This window comes from Oncorhynchus masou, chromosome 18 (assembly GCF_036934945.1).
Source record: "Oncorhynchus masou masou isolate Uvic2021 chromosome 18, UVic_Omas_1.1, whole genome shotgun sequence".
Classification (NCBI taxonomy): Eukaryota; Metazoa; Chordata; class Actinopteri; order Salmoniformes; family Salmonidae; genus Oncorhynchus; species Oncorhynchus masou.
In genome coordinates, this window is record NC_088229.1 from 18,952,345 (window position 1) to 18,975,452 (window position 23,108).

At 45.6% G+C, this 23,108-nt stretch overlaps 1 pseudogene; it reads left to right on the forward strand.

Moving 5' to 3' along the window:
* The window catches only part of LOC135504142 (membrane-associated guanylate kinase, WW and PDZ domain-containing protein 3-like), a 293,136-nt pseudogene that overhangs the window by 199,389 nt on the left and 70,639 nt on the right, over positions 1-23,108 (forward strand).

Consider the following 23,108-nt stretch of genomic DNA (forward strand, 5'->3'; position numbering starts at 1 on the left):
GTGGACACCAAGGAACTTGAAGCTCTCAACCTGCTACACTACAGCCCCGTCGATGAGAATGGGAGTGTGGTCGGTCCTCCTTTTCCTGTAGTCCACAATCATCTCCTTAGTCTTGGTTACGTTGAGGGATAGGTTGTTATTCTGGCACCACCCGGTCAGGTCTCTGACCTCCTCCCTATAGGCTGTCTCCTCGTTGTCGGTGATCAGGCCTACCATTGTTGTGTCGTCTGCAAACTTAATAATGTTGTTGGAGTCGTGCCTGGCCATGCAGTCGTGGGTGAACAGGGAGTACATGAGGGGACTGAGCACACACCCCTGGGGAGCTCCAGTGTTGAGGATCAACATGGCAGTTGTGTTGCTACCTACCCTCACCACCTGCGGGCGGCCCGTCAGGAAGTCCAGGATCCAGTTGCAGAGGGAGGTGTTTAGTCCCAGGATCCTTAGCTTAGTGATGAGCTTTGAGGTTACTTTGGTGTTGAACGCTGAGCTGTAGTCAATGAATAGCATTCTCACATAAATGTTCCTTTTGCACACGTCCTGGTAATCCGTCTGGCCCCGCAGCCTTGTGTATGTTTTACTCACATCGGTTACGGAGAGCGTGATCACACAGTCATCCGGAACAGCTGATGCTCTCATGCATGCCTCAGTGTTGCGTACCTCGAAGCGAGCATAGAAGTGATTTAGCTCGTCTGGTAGGCTCGTGTCACTGGGCAGCTCGCAGCTGTGCTTCCCTTTGTAGTCTGTAATGGTTTGCAAGCCCTGCCACATAAGACGAGCGTTGGAGCCGGTGGTGTATGATTCAATCTTAGCCCTGTATTGACGCTTTGCCTGTTTCATGGTTCGTCGCAGGGCATAGCAGGATTTCTTGTAAGTCCCACACCTTGAAAGAGGCAGCTCTACCCTTTACCTCAGTGCAAATGTTGCCTGTAATCCATGGCTTCTGTTTGGGGTATGTATGTGTGGGGACGACGTCCTTGATGCACTTTTTGATAAAGCCAGTGACTGATGTGGTTTACTCTTCAATGCAATCGGAAGAATCCCGGAACATGTTCCAGTCTGTGATAGCAAAACAGTCCTGTAGTTTAGCATCTGCTTCATCTGACCATTTTTTATAGACCGAGTCACTGGTGCTTCCTGCTTTAATTTTTGCTTGTAAGCAGGAATCAGGAGGACTGAGTTGTGGTCGGATTTACCAAATGGAGGGCGAGAGAGAGCTTTGTACGCGTCTCTGTGTGTGGAGTACAGGTGATCTAGATTTTTTTTCCTCTGGTTACACATTTAACATGTTGATGGACATTTGGTAGAACTGATTTAAATTTTGCTACATTAAAGTCTCCGGCCACTAGGAGCGCCGCCTCTGGGTGAATGGTTTCCTGTTTTCTTATTTCCTTATACAGCTTTCTGAGTGCGGTCTTAGTGCCAGTATCTGTCGGTGGTGGTAAATACATGATCACGAAAAGTATAGCTGAGAAGTGAGTAGTGTCGCCTGCAATTTATCACAATACACTCTACTTCAGGCGAGCAAAATCTAGAGACTTCCTTAGATTTCATGCACCAGCTGTTGTTTCCAAATATGCACAGATCGCCCCCCCCCCCCCCTCGTCTTACCGGTGTGTGCTGTTCTATCCTGCCGGTGCAGCGTGTATCCCGCTAGCTGAATATCCATGTCGTCATTCAGCCCCGATTCCATGAAGCATAAGATATTACAGTTTTTGATGTCCCATTGGTAGGATATTCGTGATCGTACCTCGTCTAGATTATTGTACAATGATTTCATGTTGGCGAGTAGTATTGACGGTAACGGCAGCTTTCCCACTCGTCTTTTCCGGGTTCTGACCAGGCATCTGGCTCTTTGTCCTCTGTACCTGCATCGCCTCCTCTTGCAAATAACGGGGATGATGGCCCTGTCGGTTGTTTGGAGCATGTCTTGTGCTTCTTGCTTGTTGAAGACAAATCTTTGTCTAATCCGAGGTGAGTGATCATTGTCCTGATATCTAGAAGCTCTTTGTCTAATCCGAGGTGAGTGATCGCTGTCCTGATATTCAGAAGCTCTTTGTCTAATCCGAGGTGAGTGATCGCTGTCCTGATATCCAGAAGCTCTTTGTCTAATCCGAGGTGAGTGATCACTGTCCTGATATCCAGAAGCTCTTTGTCTAATCCGAGGTGAGTGATCGCTGTCCTGATATCCAGAAGCTCTTTGTCTAATCCGAGGTGAGTGATCGCTGTCCTGATATCCAGAAGCTCTTTGTCTAATCCGAGGTGAGTGATCGCTGTCCTGATATCCAGAAGCTCTTTGTCTAATGCAAGGTGAGTGATCATTGTCCTGATATCCAGAAGCTCTTTGTCTAATCCGAGGTGAGTGATTGCTGTCCTGATATCCAGAAGCTCTTTGTCTAATCCGAGGTGAGTGATTGCTGTCCTGATATCCAGAAGCTCTTTGTCTAATCCGAGGTGAGTGATTGCTGTCCTGATATCCAGAAGCTCATTGTCTAGTCCGAGGTGAGTGATCACTGTCCTGAAGATACGGTTGCAGAAACATTATATACAAAATAAGTTACAAATAATGCTAAACACATAATAGCACAATTGGTTGGGAGCCTGTAAAACTGCTGCCATTTCTTCCGCCGCCATTTCTGCACTTCCTAGCATATCTACAATACATTCTGAAAGTATTCACACACCTTGACTCTCTGTGCCCCACCATTATCTGTAAGGTCCCTCAGTCAAGCAGTGAATTTCAAACACAGATTTAACTACAAAGACCAGGGAGGTCTTCCAATGCCTAGCAAAGAAAGGCACATATTGGCATAGCCACAGGAAGTAGGGGTGCTGAGGGTGCTGCAGCACCCCCTGAAAAGTCCCCAAAAAAGATATAAAAATACACCCAATCACTACAAAGGTACAGGCGTCCTTTCTAACTCAGTTGCTGGAGAGGAAGGAAACCGCTCAGGTATTTCACCATGAGCCCTATGGTGACTTTAAACAGTTACAGTGTTTATTGGCTGTGATTATTGGCTGGGACAGAACTGACGATTATTCAACAACATTGTAGTTACTCCACAATATTAACCTAATTGACAGATTGAAAAGAAGGAAGCCTGTACAGAAAATACATATTTTCAAAACATGCATCCTGTTTGCAATAAGGCGCTAAGATATAACTGTGACTAAAGAGTTTTTTAGGATAAAAAAACGGAATATAGCTAAGCACATGCAAAATCCTAGCGGAAAACCTGGTTCAGGCTGCTTTCCAACAGACACTGGGAGACAGATTCCCCTTTCAGCAGGACAATAACCTAAAACACAAGGCCTAATACACACTGGAGTTGCTGACCAAGACAGCATTGAATGTTCCTGAGTGGCCTAGTTACTGTTTTGACTTAAATCAGCTTGAAAATCTATGGCAAGACAACACTGCATCTCATGTCCACAAAGCTGGAGTGTATAGTGTGTCTCTGGTTCCACCCCCTGCCTACTACCTACCTTTTTGTTAACATGTCTCACAAACATTAAACCCACATCAGGAATGTAGCCCCCCTACTCCACACACTAGTGATGCGCAGGTTGAACCAGTCTGAAAAACATTGTTTGGTATTCACAACAGATGTTTGTGATTTAGTGATCTCACATGACTAGTGACGGACAAACCAGGCTGAAGGAGTGAATGCAAGCAGTGAAGAACATTTGCATGTTTGTGATCCTCTTGTATTTTGATGATCAGCACTCATCCGAGACATTCGGCGAGCACTTCTCTCCAGACACACAGCCTAGTATGGACCAATTCACATAATGCTTAGAGGTGATGGCTGAAGGGTGGGTGGGTGGCAGGCAGGTTGGATAGAGAGAAAACAATACTGTAAAAAATCCATTCATGCATAATTCTTGCAATTTAAATCTAATCTAATGCAATTTAAATCTATGGACTACATTGAGGTTTTTCTCTCATTATTTTCGACTATCTGTCCTTAGTGCGTAAGCCTAGGCTTTAGGACCTAACTATACGTGCACAACATAGCCTGCACGCTAATCACCAAATGCTTTTGGGAACAGGCAGAAAAATACACAGAGTCAAAAAGGACAATGACGGAGTTGATTTGAATTAGAGAAAGGTTAGGAAATGGAGAGTTGAAAATAAAGAGAAGGGATGGAAAGATTTGGGGAAGTAGTAAAAGAGGATGATGGCAGTAATGTGTGATGATTGTGAAGCGTTATACAAATTCAACAGTCACAAGACGGGGACTTCAAATAGGCCTATGGCACCAGTAGCCTACTGGTTGTATTTGTATTTATTAGTTATCCCCATTAGCTGTTGCCAAGGCAGCCGCTACTCTTCCTGGGGTCCAAACACAATACAAAATGTATAATACCACCATACAACAATATTACTATATACGTGTGTGCTAGAGCTTGTGTGTATGTGTGTGTCTGTACCTTTTGTGTGTGTCTCTTCACAGTCCCCACTGTTCCATAAGGTGTATTTTTTAAATCAGATTCTACTGCTTACATCAGTTACCTGATGTGAAATAGAGATCCACATAGTCATGGCTCTATGTAGCACTGTTGTCCTCCGATATTCTGTTCTGGTGACATATCTTGTGGGGATGCATGGGTCCAAACTGTGTGCTAGTAGTTTAAACAGACAGCTCGGTGCATTCAGGTTGTCAACACTTCTTACAAAAACAAGTAATGATGAAGTCAATCTCTCTTCCACTTTGAGCCATAAGAGATGGGTATCAATAATGTTAGCTCCCTGTGTACTTTTAAGGGCCAGCTGTGCTGCCCTGTTCTGAGACAATTGTACTTTTTGCAAGTCCCTCTTTGTGGCACCTGAGAACACGACTGAACAGTAGTCCAGGTGCGACAAAACTAGGGCTTGCAGGACCTGCCTTGTTGATAGTGTTGTTAAGAAGCTAGAGCAGCGCTTTATTATGGACAGACTTCTCCCCATCATAGCTACTGTTGTATCAATATGTTTTGGCCATGACAGTTTACAATCCAGGGTTACTCCAAGCAGTTTAGTCACCTCAACTTGCTCAATTTCCACATTATTCAGTACGAGATTTAGTTGAGGTTTAGGGTTTAGTGAATGATTTGTCCCAAATATAATGCTTTTAGTTTTGGAAATATTTAGGACTAACTTATTCCTTGTCACCCATTCTGAAACTAACTGCAGCTCTTTAAGTGTTGCAGTCATTTCAGTCTCTGTAGTAGCTGACGTGTATAATGTTGAGTCATCCGCACACATAGACACACTGGCTTTACCCAAGTAGTAAAGATTTTAAAAAGTAAGGGGCCTAAATAGCTGCCCTAAATAGCTGCCCTGGGAAATTCCTGATTATTCCTGGATTATGTTGGAGAGGCTCCCATTAAAGAACACCCTCTGTGTTCTGTTAAACAGGTAACTCTTTATCCACAATATAGCAGGGGTGTAAAGCCCTAACGCATCCATTTTTCCAGCAACAGGCTATGATCAATAATGTCAAAAGCCCCAATGAAGTCTAGCAAGACAGCGCCCACAATCTTTTTATCATCAATTTCATCAGTCATTTGTGTGAGTGCTGTGCTTGTTGAATGTGCTTCCCTATAAGCATGCTAAAAGTCTGTTGTCAATTTGTTTACTGTAAAATAACATTGTATCTGGTCAAACACAACTTTTTCCAAAAGTTTACTAACTGTTGGTAACAGGCTGATTGGTCGGCTATTTGAGCCAGTAAGGGGGGCTTTACTATTCTTGGGTAGCTATGACGTTTGCTTCCCTCCAAGCCTGAGGCAACACAATTTCCAGTAGGCTTAAATTGAAGATATGGCAAACAGGAGTGGCAATGTCGTCCGCTATTATACTCAGTAATTTTCCATCCAGGTTGACAGACCCCGGTAGCTTGTCATTGTTGATAGACAACAATCATTGTTTCACTTCTTCCAGCACTTTACAGATTTCAAAAGTACTATGTGTGTCTTTCATCATTTGGTCAGATATACAGTGGGGCAAAAAAGTATTTAGTCAGCCACCAATTGTGCAAGTTTTCCCACTTAAAAAGATGAGAGAGGCCTGTAATTTTCATCATAGGTACACTTCAACTATGACAGAGAAAATGAGAGAGAAAAATTCAGAAAATCACATTGTAGGATTTTTAATGAATGTATTTGCAAATTATGGTGGAAAATAAGTATTTGGTCACCTACAAACAAGCAAGATTTCTGGCTCTCACAGACCTGTAACTTCTTCTTTAAGAGGCTCCTCTGTCCTCCACTCGTTACCTGTATTAATGGCACCTGTTTAAACTTGTTATCAGTATAAAAGACACCTGTCCACAACCTCAAACAGTCACACTCCAAACTCCATACAAGACATACGCAAGATCTCACCCCGTGGGGTCAAAATTATCACAAGAACGGTGAGCAAAAATCCCAGAACCACACGGGGGGACCTAGTGAATGACCTGCAGAGAGCTAGGACCAAAGTAACAAAGCCTACCATCAGTAACACACTACGCCGCCAGGGACTCAAATCCTGCAGTGCCAGACGTGTCCCCCTGCTTAAGCCAGTACATGTCCAGGCCCGTCTGAAGTTTGCTAGAGAGCATTTGGATGATCCAGAAGAAGATTGGGAGAATGTCATATGGTCAGATGAAACCAAAACATAACTTTTTGGTAAAAACTCAACTCGTCATGTTTGGAGGACAAAGAATGGTGAGTTGCAGCCAAAGAACACCATACCTACTGTGAGGCATGGGGGAGGAAACATCATGCTTTGGAGCTGTTTTTCTGCAAAGGGACCAGGACGACTGTTCCATGTAAAGGAAAGAATGAATGGGGCCATGTATCGTGAGATTTTGAGTGAAAACCTCCTTCCATCAGCAAGGGCATTGAAGATGAAACGTGGCTGGGTCTTTCAGCATGACAATGATCCCAAACAAACCGCCCGGGCAACGAAGGAGTGGCTTCGTAAGAAGCATGTCAAGGTCCTGGCCTAGCCAGTCTCCAGATCTCAACCCCATAGAAAATCTTTGGAGGGAGTTGAAAGTCCGTGTTGCCCAGCAACAGCCCCAAAACATCACTGCTCTAGAGGAGATCTGCATGGAGGAATGGGCCAAAATACCAGCAACAGTGTGTGAAAACCTTGTGAAGATTTACAGAAAACGTTTGACCCCTGTCATTGCCAACAAATGGGTATATAACAAAGTATTGAGATAAACTTTTGTTATTGACCAAATACTTATTTTCCACCATAATTTGCAAATAAATGCATTAAAAATCCTACAATGTGATTTTCTGGATTTTTTTCTTTACATTTTGTCCACCTATGATGGATGTGTAGTGTCAGTGTTTGTTCCTGGCATGTCATGCCTAAGTTTACTAATCATGCCAATGAAAAAATCATTAAAGCAGTTGGCAATATCAGTGGGTTTTGTGATGAATAAGACATCTGATTCAATGAATGTTGGAGCTGAGTTTGCCTTTTTGCCCACATTTAATTTAAGGTGCTCCAAAGCGTTTTACTATCATTCTTTATATATATTTTTTTCATAGTATTGTTTATTTTTATTTAGTTTAGTTACATGATTTCTCAATGTGCAGTATGTTTTCCAACAGTTGGTCTGCCAGACTTATTTGCCATACCTTTTGCCTCATCCCTCTCAGCCATAAAATTGTTCAATTCTTCATTAATTCAAGGGGATTTAAGCGTTTTTACAGTTGGTTTCTTAATGGGTGCTGCTTATTAGTAACTGGAAAAAGCATTTTCATAAATGTGTCAAGTGCAGTGTCTGGTTGCTCCTCATTACACACCACAGACCAGCAAATATTCTTTACATCATCAACATAAGAATCACTACATAACTTCTTGTATGACCTCTTATATATACACTATTTTAGGCCCAGCCTTTGGAACTTTGGTTGTCCTAGATATGGCTGTTAAATTGTGATCACTATATTCTATGTATTTGGATACTGTTTTAAAGCAAATTTTTGCAGCATGAGCAAAGATATGATCAATACATGTTGATGATTTCATTCATGTGCTGTTTGTAACTACCCTGATATGTTGATTGACAACCTGAATCAGGTTGCAGGCACTGATTACAATTAGACTTTTTTTCTTGAGTGCGCAGCTTGATGAGAGCCAGTCAACATTTAAATCACCCAGAAAATATAGCTCTCTGTTGATATCACATACAATATCAAGCATTTCACACATATTATCCAGATACTGACTGTTAGCACTTGGTGATCTATAGCAGCTTCCCACAATAATGGGCTTCATGTGAGGCAGATTAACCTTTTTCCAAATTACTTCAACAGTATTTCACATTAGATCTTCTCTAAGCTTTACAGAAATGAGGATCCGAATGTAGACCACAACACTGGCATTGGCATTTCTGTCTTTTCGGTAGATGTTATAACCATGTATTGCTACCACTGTATTTTTTATTTATTACTAGGTAAGTCAGTTAAGAACAAATTCTTATTTTCAATGATGGCCTAGGAACAGTGGGTTAACTGCCTGTTCAGGGGCAGAACGACAGATTTGTACCTTGTCAGCTTGGGGATTTGAACTTGCAACCTTTTGGTTACTAGTCCAACCCTCTATCCACTAGGCTACCTTCCTCTCCCATTCCTCTCCCAGAGGCTCTTCCTCTCCCATCCCGCTGTCCCCTCTTCCTCTCCCATCCCGCTGTCCCCTGTCCCCTCTTCCTCCGCTGTCCCCTCTCCCTCCCGCTGTCCCCTCCTCTCCCCTCTCCCATCCCGCTGTCCCCTCATCCCCTGCTCCCGCTGTCCCTCTTCTCCCATCCCGCCATCCCGCTGTCTCCCCTGTCCCCTCTCCCATCCCGCTCCCTCCCATCCCGCTGTCCCCTCCTCTCCCATCCCGCTGTCCCCTCTTCCTCTCCCCTCCCGCTGTCCCCTCTTCCTCTACCTTCCCGCTGTCCCCTCTTCCTCTACCTTCCCGCTGTCCTCTCTTCCTCTCTCCTCCCTCTGTCCCCTCTTCCTCTGTCCTCTCTCTTCCACTCCCCTCTCCCTCTCTGTACTCTCTAGTACACATTAATCAGAGACTAGGAGAGCTGTGTTTATGAGCTATTAATCACACAACTGGACCTGAGAGAGGGATGGAGAGAGAGAGGAGAAAGAAGGAGATGTGGGGAGATGAAGAGAGGGAGAGAGAGGTGGGAGGTTAGAGGGAGACTAAAGGCCAGATAGCAGTGGGGAGGGAGATATGGAGATACAGAGAGAGAGAGAGAGAGAGAGAGAGATACAGAGAGAGATACAGAGAGAGAGAGATACAGAGAGAGATACAGAGAGAGAGAGAGAGAGAGAGAGAGCAAGGGAAGTAGAAGAGAGGGAGGAAGGTGGCTGGGCCGTGTGGTGACAGGTCTGGATTAAAGAAGGCCACCTATCTTTCATTTTCATCGCACCGTGCTCAAGTATAATGAAGCTGTGTTTTGACACATGCAAATGTATCAACCAGATGTCAGAGATAAGGAGATGGAGGGAAGGAGGAGTGCAGCAGTATGGATGGTTTGGTTGGTTGTCTGTGGCTCAGGAGAAGGTGTGTTGATGGCTGTGTGGCTCAGTGCAGTGCAGGAGGGAAGCTGGATATCCATGTGTCAGGCAGTAGCCAACACACTTCAGTTACACACCAGTAGCTTCTTTCCCCCACACAACCAGCAGGGTCTCAGCTAAGGGCTGTTGAATGTAGCTCCAGGGTCATGGCAGACAAAGAGGAGGGACACAGGTGTGGGGGAGGGGGTCACACAGTAAAATGACTCCTACCTCTCGCCACTCTCAGAGCTTCTAATCTCTGTCACAGACAGACAGACATCAATCAATCAAGTGTATTTATAAAGTGTTTTTTACATCAGCAGACATAACAAAGTGCTCTCACAGAAACCCAGCCAAACCCCAAACAGCAAGCAATGCAGATGTAGAAGCACGGTGGCTAGGAAAAACACCCTAGAAAGGCAGAAACCTAGAGAGGAACCAGACTCTGAGGGGTGGTAGTCTAGACATAAGAGTACCATTAAGGCCAGATTTGTTAAATAAGCAACCCATAAGTTATTAACTTAATACAGGGTGTAAATAATACAAATAATTTGTTTCTATTATGAATATATTAAAGAGCGAGCCAAGAGTCTTGGTCTAAAAACCAAAAGTGTTCCTCAGGAATGCCAGCCCATGTTGACTCCAATTTATTTGACCTTTATTTAACTCTGCAAGTCAGTTAAGAACAAATTCTTATTTTCAATGACGGCCTAGGAACAGTGGGTTAACTGCCTGTTCAGGGGCAGAACGACAGATGTGTACCTTGTCAGCTTGGGGATTTGAACTTGCAACCTTTCGGTGACTAGTCCAACGCTCTAACCACTAGGCTACCCTGCCGCCCCAATGATTCCCCCAGTTGTGTCAAGTTGTCTGAATGTCCTTTGGGTGGTGGACCATTCTGGATACACACAGGAACCTATTGTTTGACCCACACACACACAATCCATGTCTACATGGTCTCAAGTTTCAAAAATCCTTCTTTAACCTACACTGATTGAAGTGGATTTAACAAGTTACATCAATAAGGGATCATAGCTTTCACCTGGATTCACCTGGTCAGTCTGTCATACTCAGTGTGTGTTAATAACTTAATAATGATAATCTGTTGGCATAATGACATCTTTAATTTTGCTGTGCCAGGTCTGGGCCTATGTTTCATAACACATTGAGCTAGGTTTACTCTTAGATGTTTGGCTATTTTTCCCATGAATACCCATAAGATGAGGCAACCCGTCTGTGTTATAAACAGACTACTATGTTGTTGAGAGATGTTTCTCCACATGTAATAACTCTCTATGGTACATGCAGCTCACAGGAGGTTGTTGTCACTTTAATTGGGGAGGGCAGTCGCGTGGTAATGGCTGGAGCAGAATGGTGTCAAACACATGGTTTCATTCGCCCCGTTCCAGCCATTATTATGAGCCGTCCTCCCCTCAGCAGCCTCCACTGATATAACTATAACTCACCACCCCCCCAGATAGGCTGAAAAACTACAGGAGTTAGTTTTGCATTCTACTCTAGAGTCAGCGCCACTGGAGGACTGGCTTCCCAGGGGCAGAGGGAAGAGAGGGAACAGCAACATGAATCAACATGTATACCCTCCTGATTTGCTGTTTCTCCCCCTTCCTCTCTTTCTTTAGATTGTTCTGTCTGGTTAGCTGTGAGGAGGCGAAAAGAAATCGGGAAATTGGGTCAACTTTCCCACAGTAGGAGAGAGAAGGCGAGGGAGAGAGGGAGAAAGAGAATGTGAGGGAGAGAGAGAGAGAGAGAGAGAGAGAGAGAAGGGAGGGAGGGAGGGAGGGAGGGAGAGAAGGTGAGGGAGGGAGAGAGAGAGAGAGAAGGTGAGGGAGGGAGGGAGAGAGAGAAGGTGAGGGAGAGAGAGAGAGAAGGTGAGGGAGTGAGGGAGGAGAGAGAAGGTGAGGGAGGGAGGGAGGGAGGGAGGGAGAGAGAGAGAGAGAGAGAGGGAGGGAGGGAGGGAGGGAGGGAGGGAGGGAGGGAGGGAGGGAGGGAGGGAGGGAGGGAGGGAGGGAGGGAGGGAGAGAGAGAGAAGGACGAGGGAGGGAGGGAGGGAGAGAGAAGGTGAGGGGAGGGAGAGAGGGAGAGAGAGAGAGGGAGGGAGGGAGGAGGAGGGAGAGAGAGAGAGAGAGAGACAGAAGGTGAGGAAGGGAGGGAGGGGAGAGAAAGAAGGGGGAAGGGGAGGGAGGGAGGGAGGGAGGGAGAGGGAGGAGGGAGGGAGGGAGGGAGGGAGGGAGGGAGGGAGGGAGAGAAAGGAGTGCGAGGGAGGGAGGGAGAGCGAGGGAGGGAGGGAGAGAGAGAGAAGGTGAGGGAGGGAGGGAGGGAGAGAGAGAGAGAAGGTGGGGGAGGGAGGGAGAGAGAGAAGGTGAGGGAGGGAGGGAGGGAGAGAGAGAGAGAAGGTGAGGGAGGGAGGGAGAGAGAGAGAGAAGGCGAGGGAGGGAGGGAGAGAGAGAAGGTGAGGGAGGGAGGGAGAGAGAGAAGGTGAGGGAGGGAGGGAGGGAGAGAGAGAAGGTGAGGGAGGGAGGGAGAGAGAGAGAGAAGGTGAGGGAGGGAGGGAGGGAGGGAGAGAGAGGGTGAGGGAGGGAGGGAGGGAGAGAGAGAGAAGGTGAGGGAGGGAGGGAGAGAGAGAGAAGGTGAGGGAGGGAGGGAGAGAGAGAGAAGGTGAGGGAGGGAGGGAGGGAGAAGGTGAGGGAGGGAGAGAGAGAGAGAAGGTGAGGGAGGGAGAGAGAGAGAGAGAGAAGGTGAGGGAGGGAGAGAGAGAGAAGGTGAGGGAGGGAGTAAGAAAAAAAAGTGTTCCTCTCCTCACGGAGGGAGTTGTGCTGTTTTGGCCCTGGGCACCACAGTACACAACACAGAACAATAAAACAGCCAGTAGAGCCAATAGAACCATGCAGCGCCTCGCCCGGTCTGTCCTGGATAAAGGCTTCTGTCACGGGGCTCTGGGGAGCACAGCACTGCACTGCAGTAAATATGACAATAAGAAGTGAGAGAGAGAGAGATGGTGAAGGAGAGAGGGAGAGTGAGCCCAGGCTATGGTCAGAGCTGCATTACAGTGGGGAATCCATTTCCCTTTTTAGTGTTGACATGCTGAGTATAAACTGTCCTATCTCTCCTCCAGGGCTGTCATTGAACAACTGGTTCTGACCTGCTATCTCTATCCCCCTCTCTCTCTCTCTCTGTGTGTGCGTGTGTGTGTGCATGTGAGTGGTTGCACCTGCCATATACACTGCTGGTCCAAAGTTTTAGAACACCTACTCATTCAATTGTTTTTCTTTATTTTTGCTATTTTCTACATTGTAGAATAATAGTGAAGACATCAAAACTATGAAATAACACATATGGATTCATGTAGTGACAAAAAAGTGTTAAACAAATCCAAATATATTTTATATTTGAGATTCTTCAAATAGCCACCCTTTGCCTTGATGACAGCTTTCAACACTCTTGGCATTCCCTCAACCAGCTGCACCTGGAATGATTTTCCAACAGTCTTAAAGGAGTTCCCACATATACTGAGAACTTGTTGGCTGCTTTTCCTTCCCGCTGCGGTCCGACTCATCCTTAACCATCTCAATTGAGTTGAGGTTAAGGGATTGTGGAGGCCAGGTCATCTGATGCAGCACTCCATAACTATCTTTCTTGGTAAAATAGCCCTTACACAGCCTGGAGGTGTGTTGGGCCATTGTCCTGATGAAAAATAAATGATAGTCCCACAAAGCCCAAACCAGATGGAATGGTGTATCGCTGCAGAATGCTGTGGTAGACATGCTGGTTAAGTGTGCCTTGAATTCTAAATAAATCACTGACAGTGTCACCAGCAAAGCACCCCCACACCTCCTCCTCCATGCTTCATGGTGGGAACCACACATGCGGAGATCATCCATCCACCTACTCAGCGTCTCACAAAGACACGGCGGTTGGAACCAAAAATCTCCAATTTGGACTCCAGACCAAAGGACAGATTTCCACCGGTCTAATGTCCATTGCTTGTTCTGCCTCTGAACAGGCAGTTAACCCACTGTTCCTAGGCCGTCATTGAAGATAAGAATTTGTTCTTAACTGACTTGCCTAGTTAAATAAAGGTAAAATAAATTTAAAAAAATATGGACTTTTTTACCAAATAGGGCTTCCTTCTGTTTACCTTGTCACAACACAACTGATTGGCTCAAATGCGTAAAGAAGGAAAGAAATTCCACAAATTAACTTTTAACAAGACACACCTGTTAATTGAAATGCATCCCAGGTGACCACATCATGAAGCTGCTTGAGAGAATGCCAAGAGTGTGCAAAGCTGTCATCAAGGCAAAGGGTGACTATTTGAAGAATCTCAAATATAAAATATATTTTGATTTGTTGAACACATTTTTGGTTACTACATGATTCCATATTTGTTAGAAAATAGTAAAAATATGTATGACCTGTACTGTATTCATTGTAATCAGACAGTTGTCGTTGTCTTCACAACCTAACAATCCCTTGGGGATTAATAAAGTATCATCGTCTCTACCAGGTTACTGACGGTTTCTATTGATACGGCTGTGTGTGTTCTCTACCAGGTTACTGACTGTTTCTATTGATACGGCTGTGTGTGTTCTCTACCAGGTTACTGACTGTTTCTATTGACACGGCTGTGTGTGTTCTCTACCAGGTTACTGACTGTTTCTATTGTTACTACTACTGACTGCTGTGTGTGTTCTCTACCAGGTTACTACTACTGACTGTTTCTATTGACACGGCTGTGTGTGTTCTCTACCAGGTTACTACTACTGACTGTTTCTATTGATACGGCTGTGTGTGTTCTCTACCAGGTTACTACTACTGACTGTTTCTATTGACACGGCTGTGTGTGTTCTCTACCAGGTTACTACTACTGACTGTTTCTATTGACACGGCTGTGTGTGTTCTCTACCAGGATACTGACTGTTTCTATTGACACGGACTGTTTCTATTGTGTGTGTTCTCTACCAGGTTACTACTACTGACTGTTTCTATGGCTGTGTGTGTTCTCTTGACTGACTGTTTCTATTGACTGGTGTGTGTTCTCTACCAGGTTACTACTACTGACTGTTTCTATTGACACGGCTGTGTGTGTTCTCTACCAGGTTACTACTACTGACTGTTTCTGACACGGCTGTGTGTGTTCTCTATCAGGTTACTTACTGACTGTTTTGACACGGCTGTGTGTGTTCTCTACCAGGTTACTGACTGTTTCTATTGACACGGCTGTGTGTGTTCTCTATCAGGTTACTACTACTGACTGTTTCTATTGACACGGCTGTGTGTGTTCTCTACCAGGTTACTGACTGTTTCTATTGACACGGCTGTGTGTGTTCTCTACCAGGTTACTACTACTGACACTACCAGGTTACTGACTGTTTATTGACACGGCTGTGTGTGTTCTCTACCAGGTTACTGACTGTTTCTATTGACACGGCTGTGTGTGTTCTCTACCAGGTTACTACTACTGACTGTTTCTATTGACATGGCTGTGTGTGTTCTCTATCAGGTTACTACTACTGACTGTTTCTATTGACACGGCTGTGTGTGTTCTCTACCAGGTTACTGACTGTTTCTATTGACACGGCTGTGTGTGTTCTCTACCAGGTTACTACTACTGACTGTTTCTATTGACACGGCTGTGTGTGTTCTCTACCAGGTTACTACTACTGACTGTTTCTATTGACACGGCTGTGTGTGTTCTCTATCAGGTTACTACTACTGACTGTTTCTATTGACACGGCTGTGTGTGTTCTCTACCAGGTTACTACTGACTGTTTCTATTGACACGGCTGTGTGTTCTCTGTTTTCTGTTTCTATTGACACGGCTGTGTGTTTTCTCTACCAGGTTACTACTACTGACTGTTTCTATTGACACGGCTGTGTGTGTTCTCTACCAGGTTACTACTACTGACTGTTTCTATTGACACTGACACGGCTGTGTGTGTTCTCTACCAGGTTACTACTACTGACTGTTTCTATTGACACGGCTGTGTGTGTTCTTACCTACTGACTGTTTCTATTGACAGTGTTCTTACAGGTTACTACTGACTGTTTCTATTGACACGGCTGTGTGTGTTCTCTACCAGGTTACTACTACTGACTGTTTCTATTGACACGGCTGTGTGTGTTCTCTACCAGGTTACTGACTGTTTCTATTGACACGGCTGTGTGTGTTCTCTACCAGGTTACTTACTGACTGTTTCTATTGACACGGCTGTGTGTGTTCTCTTCCAGGTTACTGACTGTTTCTATTGACACGGCTGTGTGTGTTCTCTACCAGGTTACTGACTGTTTCTATTGACACTGCTATGTGTGTTCTCTACCAGGTTACTGACTGTTTCTATTGACACGGCTGTGTGTGTTCTCTACCAGGATACTGACTGTTTCTATTGACACGGCTTTGTGTGTTCTCTACCAGGTTACTACTACTGACTGTTTCTATTGACACGGCTGTGTGTGTTCTCTACCAGGTTACTACTACTGACTGTTTCTATTGACACGGCTGTGTGTGTTCTCTACCAGGTTACTGACTGTTTCTATTGACACGGCTGTGTGTGTTCTCTACCAGGTTACTTACTGACTGTTTCTATTGACACGGCTGTGTGTGTTCTCTACCAGGTTACTGACTGTTTCTATTGCCAGGCTGTGTGTGTTCTCTACCAGGTTACTGACTGTTTCTATTGACACGGCTGTGTGTGTTCTCTACCAGGTTACGGCTGTGTGTGTTCTCTTACCAGGTTACTGACTGTTTCTGACATTCACACTATTGGCTGTGTGTGTTCTCTACCAGGTTACTGACTGTTTCTATTGACACGGCTGTGTGTGTTCTCTACCAGGTTACTGACTGTTTCTATTGACACGGCTGTGTGTGTTCTCTACCAGGTTACTGACTGTTTCTATTGACACGGCTGTGTGTGTTCTCTACCAGACTGTTTCTATTGACACTGCTGTGTGTGTTCTCTACCAGGTTACTGACTGTTTCTATTGACACTGCTGTGTGTGTTCTCTGATACTGACTGCTGTGTGTGTTCTCTACTGTTTTCTGACACGGCTGTGTGTGTTCTCTACCAGGTTACTACTACTGACTGTTTCTATTGACACGGCTGTGTGTGTTCTCTACCAGGTTACTGACTGTTTCTATGTGCAGGTTACTGACTGGCTGTGTGTGTTCTCTACCAGGTTACTGACTGTTTCTATTGACACGGCTGTGTGTGTTCTCTACCAGGTTACTGACTGTTTCTATTGCCAGACTGTTTCTATTGTGTGTGTGTTCTCTACCAGGTTACTGTTTCTATTGACTGTGTTTTCTATTGTTTCACACGGCTGTGTGTGTTCTCTACCAGGTTACTGACTGTTTCTATTGCCAGGCTGTGTGTGTTCTCTACCAGGTTACTGACTGTTTCTATTGACACGGCTGTGTGTGTTCTCTACCAGGTTACTGACTGTTTCTATTGACAGGTTACTGACTGTTTCTGCTGTGTGTTCTCTACCAGGTTACTGACTGTTTCTATTCACACGGCTGTGTGTGTTCTCTACCAGGTTACTGACTGTTTCTATTGCCAGGCTGTGTGTGTTCTCTACCAGGTTACTGACTGTTTCTATTGACACGGCTGTGTGTGTTCTCTACCAGGTTACTACTACTGACTGTTTCTATTGATACGGCTGTTTCTATTTGTGTTCTCTATCAGGTTACTACTACTGACTGTTTCTATTGACACGGCTGTGTGTGTTCTCTACCAGGTTACTGACTGTTTCTATTGACTGTTTCTACTTGACACGGCTGTGTGTGTTCTTCAGGTTACTGACTGTTTCTATTGCCAGGTGTGTTTACAGGTTACTGACTGTTTCTATTGACTGTGTGTGTTTCTACCAGGTTACTGACACGGCTGTGTGTGTTCTCTACCAGGTTACTGACTGTTTCTACTGACTGTTTCTATTGACACGGCTGTGTGTGTTCTCTACCAGGTTAGGCTGTGTGTGTTCTCTACTACTGACTGTTTCTATTGACACGGCTGTGTGTGTTCTCTACCAGGTTACTGACTGTTTCTATTGACACGGCTGTGTGTGTTCTCTACCAGGTTACTTACTGACTGTTTCTATTGACATGGCTGTGTGTGTTCTCTACCAGGTTACTGACTGTTTCTATTGACACGGCTGTGTGTGTTCTCTACCAGGTTACTGACTGTTTCTATTGATACGGCTGTGTGTGTTCTCTACCAGGTTACTACTACTGACTGTTTCTATTGACACGGCTGTGTGTGTTCTCTACCAGTGTTCTCTACCAGGTTACTGACTGTTTCTATTGACTGTGTGTGCTACCAGGTTACTACTTGTGTTTCTCTTCCAGGTTACTTACTGACTGTTTCTATTGACACGGCTGTGTGTGTTCTCTACCAGGTTACTGACTGTTTACTATTGACACGGCTGTGTGTGTTCTCTACCAGGTTACTGACTGTTTGATACTGTGTGTGTTCTCTACCAGGTTACTACTACACTGTTTCTATTGGCTGTGTGTGTTCTCTACCAGGTTACTGACTGTTTCTATTGACACGGCTGTGTGTGTTCTCTACCAGGTTACTTACTGACTGTTTCTATTGACACGGCTGTGTGTTCTCTACCAGGTTACTGACTGTTTCTATTGACACGGCTGTGTGTGTTCTCTACCAGGACTACTGACTGTTTCTATTGACACGGCTGTGTGTGTTCTCTACCAGGTTACTCTATGACTGTTTCTATTGACACGGCTGTGTGTGTTCTCTACCAGGTTACTGACTGTTTCTATTGACACGGCTGTGTGTGTTCTCTACCAGGTTACTGACTGTTTCTATTGTTACACGGCTGTGTGTGTTCTCTACCAGGTTACTGACTGTTTCTATTGACACGGCTGTGTGTGTTCTCTACCAGGTTACTGACTGTTTCTATTGACACGGCTGTGTGTGTTCTCTACCAGGTTACTGACTGTTTCTATTGACACGGCTGTGTCTCTGTTCTCTACCAGGTTACTGACTGTTTCTATTGCCAGGCTGTGTGTGTTCTCTACCAGGTTACTGACTGTTTCTATTGACACGGCTGTGTGTGTTCTCTACCAGGTTACTGACTGTTTCTATTGACACGGCTGTGTGTGTTCTCTACCAGGTTACTGAATGTTTCTATTGACACGGCTGTGTGTTCTCTACCAGGTTACTGACTGTTTCTATTGACACGGCTGTGTGTGTTCTCTACCAGGTTGACTGACACGGCTGTGTGTGTTTCTACCAGGTTTGACTGTTTCTACGGCTGTGTGTGTTCTCTACCAGGTTACTGACTGTTTCTATTGCCAGGCTGTGTGTGTTCTCTACCAGGTTACTGAATGTTTCTATTGACACGGCTGTGTGTGTTCTCTACCAGGTTACTGACTGTTTCTATTGACATGTGACACGGCTGTGTGTGTTCTCTACCAGGTTACTGTGTGTGTTCTCTACCAGGTTACTGAATGTTTCTATTGACACGGCTGTGTGTGTGTTTCTGTTTCTACCAGGTTGTGTGTTCTCTACCAGGTTACTGACTGTTTCTATTGACACGGCTGTGTGTGTTCTCTACCAGGTTACTGACTGTTTCTATTGCCAGGCTGTGTGTGTTCTCAGGTTACCATTGACACGGCTGTGTGTGTTCTCTACCAGGTTACTGACTGTTTCTATTGACACGGCTGTGTGTGTTCTCTACCAGGTTACTGACTGTTTCTATTGACACGGCTGTGTGTGTTCTCTACCAGGTTACTGACTGTTTCTATTGCCAGGCTGTGTGTGTTCTCTACCAGGTTACTGAATGTTTCTATTGACACGGCTGTGTGTGTTCTCTACCAGGGAACTACTACGGGACGCCCAAGCCCCCAGCGGAGCCCAGCCCGGTGCAGCCTGACCTAGTAGATCAGGTGCTGTTTGATGAGGAGTTTGATACAGAGGTCCAGAGGAAACGCACCACCTCCGTCAGCAAGATGGACAGGAAGGACAGCGCAGCCCCCGAGGAGGAGGACGAGGAGGAGAGAGAGAGGTCTCCCCTGGTCAATGGACTCACAGGTAAGATGTCCTGTCCATGTTGTCCTGCAACATGTTCCCATCCTCTCCCACAAACTGCCTCAAACTGATCATCAACAACATTGATATTGTTGGTAGTTAAAATGGCGCCGGAGCAGAACGCAGATGTTTTACGTGCCCCCAACCAATTGTGTTTTTTCTTCGTTTATCTGCGTTTTTCCGCTTCTGCTACTCTCTGTTCATCATATATGCATAGTCACTTTAACCATACCTACATGTACATACAGTGAGGGAAAAAAATATCTGATCTCCTGCTGATTTTGTACATTTGCCCACTGACAAAGAAATGATCCGTCTATAATTTAAATGGTAGGTTGATTTTTTATTTATTTTACTAGGCAAGTCAGTTAAGAACAAATTCTTATTTTTAACGACGGCCTAGGAGCAGTGGGTTAACTGCCTGTTCAGGGGCAGAACGACAGATTTGTACCTTGTCAGCTCGGGGATTTGAACTTGCAACCTTTCGGTTACTAGTCCAACGCTCTAACCACTAGGCTACCCTGTCTCCCCTTTTGAACAGTGAGAGACAGAATAACAACAAAGAAATCCAGAAAAACGCATGTAAAAAATGTTATAAATTGATTTGCATTTTAATGAGGGAAATAAGTATTTGACCCCCTCTCAATCAGAAAGATTTCTGGCTCCCTGGTGTCTTTTATACAGGTAACGAGCTGAGATTAGGATCACACTCTTAAAGGGAGTGCTCCTAATCTCAGTTTGTTACCTGTATAAAAGACACCTGTCCAAAGAAGCAATCAATCAGATTCCAAACTCTCCACCATGGCCAAGACCAATTACCTCATTTCTATCAACATGTTAAATGCGCAACCAGAGGGAAAATAACTCTGGACCACCTTTACTCCACTACTCCACACACAGAGAAGCATACAAAGATCTCCCTCGCGCTCCATTTGGCAAATCTGACCATAGGTGTATCCTCCTGATTCCTGCTTACAAGCAAGCAGGAAGCACCAGTGACTAGATCAATAAAAAGTGGTCAGATGAAGCAGATGCTAAGCTACAGGACTGCTTTGCATAGACTGGAACATGTTCCGGTTCCTCCAATGGCACTGAGGAGTACACCACATCAGTCATTGGCTTCATCAATAACTGCATCGATGGCGTTGTCCCCACAGTGATCACACATACATTCCCCAACCTGAAACCATGGATTATAGGTATAATCCGCACTGAGCTAAAGGGTAGAGCTGCCACTTTCAAGGAGCGGGACTATAACCCGGAAGCTTATGAGAAATCCCGCTATGCCCTCAGACGAACCATCAAATAGGCAAAGTGTCAATACAGGACTGAGATCGAGTCGTACTACACCGGCTCTGATGCTCGTCGGATGTGGTAGGGTCTGCAAACCATTACAGACTACAAAGGGAAGCACAGCCAAGAGCTGCCCAGTGGCACGAGCCTCCCGGATGAGCTAAACTACTTCTATGCTCACTTCGAGGCAAATAACACTGAAACATGCATGAGAGCACCAGCTGTACCGGATGACTGTGTGATCACGCTCTCCACAGCCGATGTGAGTAAGACCTTTAGACAGGTCAACATTCACAAGGCCGCAGGGCCAGATGGATTACCAGGACATGTACTGCGAGCATGCGCTGACCAACTAGCAAGTGTCTTCACTGACATTTTCAAACTCTCCCAGTCCAAGTCTGTAATACCAACATGTTTTAAGCAGACCACCATAGTGCCTGTGCCCAAGAACACTAAGGTAACATGCCTAAATGACTACCGACCTGTAGCACTCACATCTGTAGCCATGAAGTGCTTTGAAAGGCTGGTCATGGCTCACATCAACACCTGATCACTGACAACAACGAGACAGTACCAGGACAACAACCTCTCCCTCAATGTGATCAAGACAAAGGATATGATTGTGGACCACAGGAAAAAGAAGACCGAGCACGTCCCCATTCTCATCAAGGGGGCTGCGGTGGAGCAGGTTGAGAGCTTCAAGTTCCTTGGTGTCCACATCACCAACAAACTAACATGGTCCAAGCACAGCATGACTGTTGTGAAGCGGGCACGACAAAACCTATTCCCCCTCAGGAGACTGAAACATTTCCTCAAATCCTCAAAAGGTTCTACAGCTGAACCATCAAGAGCATCCTGACTGGTAGTATGGCAACTGCTCGGCCTCCGACTGCAAGGCACGACAGAGGGTAGTGCGAACGGCCCAGTACATCACTGGGGCCTAGCTTCCTGCCATCCAGGACCTCTGTACCATGCAGTGTCAGAGGAAGACCCTGAAAATTGTCAAAGAATCCAGCCACCCTAGTCATAGACTATTCTCTCTGCTACCGCTCGGCAAGCGGTACCGGAGTGCCAAGTCTAGGTCCAAGAGACTTCTAAACATCTTCTACCCCCAAGCCATAAGACTCCTGAACATCTAGTCAAATACCTACCCAGACTATTCACATTGCCCCCCTCCCCTCTCCACACCACTGCCACTCTCTGTTGTTATCTATACATAGTTAATTAACTCTACCTACATGTACATACTACCTCAACTAACCGGTGCCCCCGCACATTGACTCTGTACCGGCACCCCCCTGTATATAATGTTATTTTTACTGCTCCTCTTTAATTACTTTTATTTCTTATCTCGTATCCCTATTTTTTAAAACTGCACTGTCGGTTAGGTGCTCGTAAGTAAGCATTTCCCTGTAAGGTCTACACCTGTTGTATTCGGCGCATGTGACTAATAACATTTGCTTTTGATTTGATTTGAACGCAACTAGTGCCCCTAATTTATCACAACCAATGGCGACATCCCAGGGCGCCTAATATGCTCGAACATTCACTCTTTCACTTTGTCGGAGATACATTTGTTCTGGCTCAACAACAGCTGCCCAAAATGAGAGGAAGGGATGAGAAAGAGAAAGGGCTTTTATTTTCATCACCCTCATTCCCTTCACCGATCACCCTCATTCCCTCCCTCCACCCACCATCACCCTCATTCCCTCCCTCCACCCACCATCACCCTCATTCCCTCCCTCCACCCACCATCACCCTCATTCCCTCCCTCCACCCACCATCACCCTCATTCCCTCCCTCCACCCACCATCACCCTCATTCCCTCCACCCATCACCCTCATTCCCTCCCTCTACCCACCATCACCCTCATTCCCTCCACCCATCACCCTCATTCCCTCCCTCCACCCACCATCACCCTCATTCCCTCCCTCTACTCACCATCACCCTCATTCCCTCCACCCATCACCCTCACTCCCTCCACCCACCACCACCCTCATTCCCTCCACCCATCACCCTCATTCCCTACACCAATCACCCTCATTCCCTCCACCCACCATCACCCTCATTCCCTCCACCCACCATCACCCTCATTCCCTCCACCCATCATCACCCTCATTCCCTCCACCCACCATCACCCTCATTCCCTCCACCCTCCATCACCCTCACTACCTCCACCCTCCATCTCCCTCATTCCCTCCACCCTCATCT